The sequence below is a fragment of the Emys orbicularis genome, chromosome 1 (genome assembly GCF_028017835.1).
Source record: "Emys orbicularis isolate rEmyOrb1 chromosome 1, rEmyOrb1.hap1, whole genome shotgun sequence".
Taxonomy (NCBI): Eukaryota; Metazoa; Chordata; order Testudines; family Emydidae; genus Emys; species Emys orbicularis.
The window spans coordinates 133,061,995-133,070,544 of record NC_088683.1 but is presented as its reverse complement, the minus strand read 5'-3'; positions in this window follow the sequence as shown (position 1 = coordinate 133,070,544).

Sequence of the window (8,550 nt, the reverse complement as noted above, 5' to 3'; positions counted from 1 at the left end):
AGGCCGCTCCCTTCCCAAAGGCTTGGCTAAAAAGATAAGCTTTACAGCATTCCCTGAAGGACAACAAATAATCGACTATTTGTACCAAAGTCCTTGTGTGGTGTGATATAGCTATTTTGAAGCATTAGAGTAAATACTATGGGATATATTCTGGTAGGATGCTGTTCAAAAGTACTGACAAGAAAAAAAAAGGGGGGTGGGGGGAAGAATATGGTCAGATATAGTCTACCCAGATTTTGGCTCCTTTCAATGCCCACAGAGACACCCCCCCCACACACACACACTTCATAGGGTCTCCATGACGGGAGATGTAGATGTAGCAGTTCTAGTAGGTAGGGGCACGATCGGCATATTTATGTGTGTATGCCCCTCAAGTAGATTATGCTGGAAGCAGGAGTAATCTACAGGGTTGGGGACTAAAAGTGTATCTGCTACTAGTCAAGATTTAGGTGCAATGTAATGTCAGTATTGCAGGATATGTGCAGTTATGTTTTGGGGAAATTTGCATGTTGTTTGAGAATTTGGTCCTCTATAAAAATGAGTTTCTGGTGGTTGTATACAAATTGGGAATGAGGATGTTAAATCATCAACGTACTTCAGTTTCTTCTCAGTATTTTATTTCTGTTCAATGTTAAAAAGATTACCTGCTGCCAGTTATGCTCCTGTTCAGAGACTTCTTGCATAGCTTTTAACCTGAATAAAAACCAGGGTTACGTGCAAGATTGGAATGCTGCCAAACTTGTATTGAGTTATTTGTAACTGTCTATGAGCAACGTCAAAAAACTGTTTTTTTCAGGAATGCATCCCCATGGCTTGGTATTAGTGCCCAGCCCTTCTCACAGTACCCTCCCATTAAAGATTGTCCTCATGTTATGGCAGAGGGGCCTTCAGGCCAAATTTCAGTTAGTGGCGTTGCAAACCCCGTGAGCCAGGCACAACACCACTCTGTTTGGGGGCCCTCTCAAATGGGGGGTTCAAGTCAAAATGCCCCTACTCCCACCATAGGAGACCCTGCAGTTGTGCTGGTGTAAATCTGGAGTATTTCCTTTGCAGTTAGTGGAGTTACTCCAGATTTACACGAGTGCAGAGTCCAGTCCATAATACTAATCATATTTATCCCGTTTATAGAGCTTTTCATCAGTAGATCACAAAAGGCTGTCCAAAAGAAGACAAGTACGGCTTTGTCCATTTCAGGGCTTAAATTCAGCTGGAGCCATTGAGAGCGGAGCTCCGGTAAATGTTTTCAAACCCACAGGAGCCCAGGTGTCTCCCACTGGGCTGAAGCGCCGCGCCCCAGCACCTCCCAAGCCTTGCGGCTCTGGGAAATACTCTGTGAGAATTTAAGCCCTGGCCCATTTTATAGATGGGGAAACTGAAGCACAGAGAAGAGAAGTGGCTTGCCCAAGGTTACATCATAGCAAATCAAATGCAGGTCTCATGACTCCCAATCCAGTGCCCTATCCCCTGGACTACACTGCCTCACAGATGATAATTTTTTCAGTGATGTTAGTAAGAGGATAGTATTTCCCTTTTTCTCTACTCTTATTGGGTAAAAACCTTCTCTTCTTACATACTAATAAAACCTGTCTCCTCTCTCACCACTCCAATAATATTATTGTTTATTACTTACACAGCATCAGAGGTGTGCAGGGTACTTTGTGGACAAATAAAGTTGACAGACGAAGAAATTACAGATTCAGCTCTATTTTGTATCTAAATAGTATGTCCTTCTTGCTTTGAATACTTTCTCTCTCATTGACTACAGTAGGCTTTGGGTCAGACCCTCTGTTACCCTCTCCCACTCCTGACTCCAGGCCTTTTTATTAACATTGTCCATTTGATTCAAACAGCCTCCTTCTACCAGCACCTCCTCCTCCTCCAAGCATCCTCCTCCAAATCTCTCCTGAAAATCTATTCTATTCTATTCAGGGTCTTATATCACCCCTCACCATTGTACTATCTGAGTGCCTTCCCATCATGCACCAAGCAGTGTGATTAATATCCCTTATGTGTGATTTGTTCTCTCTCATTCTCTCCCCAGGGGAGAATTGTGTTTTGGTAGGGTTTTGTTTTTGATTTTTTTTTAGCTGTACACACTGTTAGGTGTTAATATTAGAGAAGATAATGTTGAAGAAGTGCACCCTGCCCTTGGAGCAGAAGATGATGAGATCTGTGATGGTCATAGTTGCTGTGGGAGTTTGTTCCATACTCTTGAACTAGCCTCCGAGAAAGCTCTGTCTCCTACACAGATGATTCAACTAGCCTTTCACTGCATACAGACTACGGCTTTACCTTCCCCTTCCTTGTGCCTCACCCTTTCATTGCTTGCACCGAATCTGTCCAGTTTAGAGCAGATGCTTCTGGGGACCTGTCTAAAGATTTATGACCTGGTACAAATCCATGTAGCTTCATTGACTTCAGTTTGCTCTTTCTGCTTTGTAAAGTGCTATGCTGTGATGCTACTTAAACAGTAATTATATTGTTCTGCAGCAATATATATAGAATGGTTACTATGATATTATATAAAACTAGGCAGACATATTTTGCCATTGTGATTATTACATTATTGCATATTTAACATGAAAGCCATGCATATATAATGTTAAATCTATGTTACAAATGCTACTCAAATTCCTACTTGGTGTGCGTGTCACAAGCCACCTTGTAGTAGATACACTGCAGTAATGAAGCGAGTCAACATGGCTGTGCAGTTAGTCTAAAAGGCCATCCTTACCAATGCATTAGAAGGACTGCCAGGAGGTTCGTATAAAAGAAGATCTATGCCCACTCTCATATGTTCACTGCATTAACGACTGTAAAGAAGAGTCCTTCCATTTGATCTATGCCAACTCCACCTCCACTCATGGAAAAGTCTGATGTGTGAGAATCTTTACCTGCAGAGGAAAGATCTGTTAGCTGCAACCTTTCATGAAATGTGGGCCCCTTCACAAATGTTGCCATTGTCTATGGAGAGGGGAGGAGTAAATAACAGGAGCTATGGCTGAAATGCAGGCATGCGGAATATGAAAAAATACCCAAGATTGTTATTAGGGACTCATGCTTGAAGGCATAAACCAAGCTCTAACTAGTGAGATCTAGGGAGAAACTCTCTCTGGAGACACGTTATTTTGTACCTGAAGCATCTTCTCTGGGGACTTGTTCCTCTGACGAATCTGGTGCTGGCCACTTTTGGGAGACAAGATACTGAAATAGATGGACCTCGGGTCTGATCCAGTCTGGCAATTCCTATGTTTGAATTTGCCAGCATCTATTGGTTTGTGCTACAGTTGTAATCTTATGTGATGGACTCACTCTCCCTTTTAGAAATATCCCTTCCTGTATATTATTTTCTCTCTCTCTCTCTCTCTCTCTCTCTATTTATTTCTAATTTTTTACAAAAAAAATAAGGAGCTAGAACTTTGGCCTTGCTAAATTCTCTTTGTGCCTCTCTGGCAGCATAAAGAGGATGTAAAGCTGCCCTAAGTGGGCAGCTGGGTCCCTAAGTGGTGTAAAGCTGGTATAGCAAGTTATGCCACTCCCTCCTGCTTCTCTTCTTCCCTCCCCTCCCACCCCCACTCCCCAAGAGGTCGTGGGTATGGAATTGGGAGGAAGTGATCCCCATCATTGTAAAGGCACCTTGGGAGCTCCTAGAAGGGGGAGTCACTTAGAAGAATCCTGAGGGTCTAAACTGAGCCCTAGCAGCCCGGGGGGGTTGGGCAGGTTGTAGTGGAAACCTACCTAAGCCACTCCACCCCAGGTCCTCTGAGTGCTATTCTAATCTAAAATACTCTTTAAATTGGGAAAAAAGAAATACATGAAATGGGGCCAACGTCTTCTCTTGAAGTCAGCAGGCTTGTTCCAGTGGGACTCAGAGAAATAATCTGTTCCTTAATGTTTATATTTACCAAAGGAGGCTAGAGAAGTTCCCAGATCTGTCCTGGAGGTATCACCACTAAAAACTTATTAACCCACAAATTGGGAGTGGCTTTTTGGAATTGTGTTGGTCTGTTGAGTAATTAAGAATTAAGATGGGGGGAAAATATCTTAAAAATGCAAAGTAGGAAACTTAGTAACGAACCATTCTGGTCTGTCTGGAATAACTAGAATCACAGTCAAACCAAAAGAGGAAAGAAACATCTTATTGACTTGGCAGAACAGAATGTCTGTTTTGAGGATAAGATATGGTGTAGAGGGCGGGGCTGCTTGGGACTCAGGAGCAGCAGGAGGTTCAAGCACGGCGCCCTCTAATGACTGTTCCCTACCAGTGCCGTTCTTTCATGTGTAAAACACCTAGTGATCAGGCAGTTTCCTATAGCTTCAGAAAGAGCTGGGAAAGCTGTGACTGAAACTCATCGTGGTTAAACGAAAGGAGTTGCTTCTGTGGGCCAGTAAGTGGCTCAGAGTGAAATGCAGAGGAGAGATGAGCATCTCCTGATGCACAATACATGTTCTCCACAGACTGCCATAGTAGGATGTTCTGAAAAGTGTCCCATGTGCAGCCTGCTTCTGTGCCCCCATCTGCAGGAGTACACAGCACCCCAAAAAAGGGGCATAAGAGGGCAAGAGACTGGGTATGGCTGCAGTAATAGTGCTGAGGCCTCAGCCATGCTATGGAAGTGAGGTACTTAGCAAGCACTTGTGTAAAAGCAATATTTCTGCAAGAATCATTGAATCACCATTGAGCTTCCAGCAGTGTGACCAGAATCACCCTAAGTGAGGCACTTTCATCCCCAGCATCCTCGCCTGTGGCTCACCCAATAGGGCTCTCTCTGCCCTTTGCAGAATCGAACTCCATATGAGCAGTAAACAGAAAGGGCTTTTCAAAAAATATAAAAAATTCAGTCAGGTGATGGATTAGGGAGACCTGTCTTTTGCAAATAAAAAGGGCAAGTTGCTAAGATAATTAGAGCCGCAAAGATGAGTTCTAAAACACTGAGTTGCAGAGAATATTTCAAATAGCAACCAAGGTTCAGGGTTCAGATATATTCATAATAAAGGACAAGTTAGAAAGAGCAGCCTGAGGCATTAAAGAACTAGTCTCAATCTTAACTAGAGTGTTGGTACCACTCCATAATATTCAAAAGGAACTGATGACAGAAGATAAGGAAAGGGATGATTGCATTAAAGATCTGTCTTCTCCACTAGTATTACTCCACTGACCTCAATGAAGTTATGACAGCAGAGAATTTAACCCATTATTGTTAACAGTAAAGGCTGAGTAAGAACTGAGACCCATATCGTTCCATCAGTCTTTAGCAGTGTTCCCTATTGTTCTGCTAAAATGTAGTAGCCCTGGATAAAGCAATCAGGATTTGTTCTGCTGTTAATAAAACACCTATATTTTTAAAATCACTGTACAAACATTAATTACATTGCTACAAATGTACAAATAATTACATGAAATAATTAATTCTGTACTAATCATTGATGACATTAGCATCTCTATTAAATGCCAAGACAAAGATGCTAGCAATATTTCTCTAATGAGATGCTCTACCTTATCTGTAAACTCAATTATATTGGTTTCCTGAGTCCGTTTATAAACTAAAATTCTCTTTTTTCTTTTTAAGACTCTCTGCTGGAATGCTGGTTTAGTTGCCTGCATTTAAAAAGAAGTATGAGTTCTCTGGGATGGGGCATTAGTTCATAGTTCTAAAAGGAAGCCAGATTAACTTCAGTGAGATTACTCCATTTATAGTACCAAGACAAAAGCAGAATTAGGCCCCTAAACTTCTGTCTCACTTTGCCTGTTTATAAAATGGCAATAATACAATACTTGCCACTCTCACAAGAGTGTGGTAATGCTAACTTAAAGTGCTTGGGACTGGAACTTGCTATATGCAGTAACTGCGGAGTATTAGCTTAACTACAAAGAAGTACTTTGAAGAAAGTCCCATCTTTTTATTAAACAAACATTTTTGTTTGACTAATTTAAGCAATGAGGGCCAGATACAAAGCCCTTTGAAGTAAATTGAAAGAATCCCCTTTCCTCACTGGGCTTTGAATCAGTCTATCTGACATGCTTTCAGACAAGATACACATGCAGTATAATTATAGAGGGGGGCTTGTGAGTCATGAGGCGAAAGCATGAACACCTTCCACCTGCTGGTGTCCTGAAATATCACCTTGTAGCATCTCACTGTGAAATGGCTCATTTGAAGAGAAAAATGGCTTTGCAGAGAAATAGAGAGCCTTTTTTTGTTTTTAATATCTTATTGGCAGCACTGGCCCTTTTCCCTGGACATTTCTTCATCCACTGAAATATTTATAACTCAAGTTAGGATCGCCATCAAAATTTAATGATCATCTTTCCTCCTTGCACCAAAATACTGTGTGATGGATGAACAGATAGCTGGAAGGGTCGGGTTTGGTAATAACAACAACCCCTCACATTTAGATAGCATTCTTTCACCCAGATGAAACAGGATCCCAGCCAAGTTGTTTTATAGGCTATGAGCCAAATCCAGAGCTTGTGTAAGCAGGTGCAACTGCACTGATTTAAGGGGAACTGCACCTGCTTCCAGCAGTTTTAACTTAAGGCTTATATGTACATGATCATATATACACATACATATAGGCCCTAGTCCTGCAATCAGATCTATATGGGCAGACCCTTGCCAAGGGCTCCACATGTGTGCAGGGGTCTGCCCAGACAGATGTGACTGCAGGATCAGACCCCCTAATCACTGAAACCCACACTTCTATATCTATACTTATGATTTTTGTATTAGATGTAATATATTTGCAATGTTAGTATAACGTGCAAAGCGCAGAAACTCTTGTCTCATATATTATGCCTTGTGAATCCTAGTTACCTGAACTTGGAGTGGTATTTTGATGCTAATTAATTTCACGGGAAGTCTAATTTTTTAAGAATGAATTATACTTTAAATAGATTTTCAAGAAAAATACAGCAATAGTTAAATGGGCCTTGAACTGCAGAATGAAAAGGCTTCACAAGATGACAGACAGCACAGAATGCATAAACTCCAAATAATATTGGAAAGAAGCAAAGTGCAATAAACAAAAAGCAACTTTACTCATTGCTTTACATTAAATGCAGCCTAAGCAGCTTTGCAATTATTTTATTTGTATTCCAGTAGTAGCTAGAAGTTCCATTAGAGATCAGGACCCCATTGTTGCAGGCTCTGTACAAACAGAGTAGTAGACAAGTACTCTTGAACTGTTGCCTCTCAACTGAGGCTTATGAGGGTGAGGAAGCATAGAGCTGAGTCCTGTGCTGAGTTAGAAGCCTCTCATTGTTCACTGCAACCTCAGCACAGGCTCTAGCTACTGCTGGAGCAATGTACAGATGCTGGAGTGGGAAGGTGCAGAAAATCTGTCCCTAGGTTTGTTTGGGAAAATTCTTTCCTTCTCCCTCCATGCTATGGCAAAGGAGGGTTCCCATGGAGGGTTGAACAAATAATCAAATTTTCAGTTCAGGGGTTGAACTGAAAAATAAAATAAATAAAATAATAAATAAATAAAAAGGTAGGAGACCCAGATTTCAGTCCCTGCTGTGCCTGATTCAGAGCCATCTGGGATGAAAACTGCTCTCAATCAGGCAGAGCAAGGACTGAAACCTGGGTCTCCCACATCCGAGGCTAATACCGTAACCACACACTTATCTTTTTGTGAAAATGTTCAAAAGATTTTACTTCCATTCCAATGAATTTGAAAGCTTGAAAGTTGCTGCTCTGATTTAAACCAATATGCCCTGAGCATGTGCTCACAGCTAATGAAATGACTGCTTGTTAAGGTGGCACTCCTTGGACCAAAGGACTTGCAAGTTCTGCACACAAAACCAGCAAGCCTGTAACAGTAACAAGCTTAAGAGGTGGGGAGGAAGGAACTTCCAAGCTTCATAGGAAAATTTCCTCCAGATAATTAATGCCTTGTTAAGAACTGAGATGGAGCACTCAAAATCAGGAGGTCATAACAGCTTAAGTTGTAAAACAATAGTTTCTCATTCACACTGCGGTATAAGTAGCTTCTATTCCTCTTTCCCTTGTTAAAAATATATTACACCATATTATTAACATAAACTCTTATCTGGCCTGATCAAAGTCATGGAAGTCATTGTGAGTCTTTCCACTGATTTCAGTAACTCCTGGATTGGGCCCATATAGCACTATTCATCTGCACATCTCAAAGCATTCTACAAAGAAGGGTATCATTTTGCCCATTTTACAGGTAGAGGAAACTGAGAGAGAGAGAAATGAAGCCCAGGGTCACACAGCATGCCCCTGCCAGAGCTGGGAATAGAGCCCATTACAGAACAGAAAAACAGAACATCCTTTCCACTGAAATTGCAGCCACCTTTTAAATTGAATGCCCATAAAATTTTCCAGTGCTGGCAAGTCTAGACAATTTAAGACATGCAGTGGAGAATAATTTATCTCAGTGAAACTATAGAAGAAATGTAGGCAAATCAGAATGTAATTAGCTGAGTATGAGTCCTGTTCGTCTCTCATTGACTTAGATGAAAACATGATCAAACTGTAAACAAATGGGACTGATTCTATCTGTGTAGTTATGTAGCCATTATCA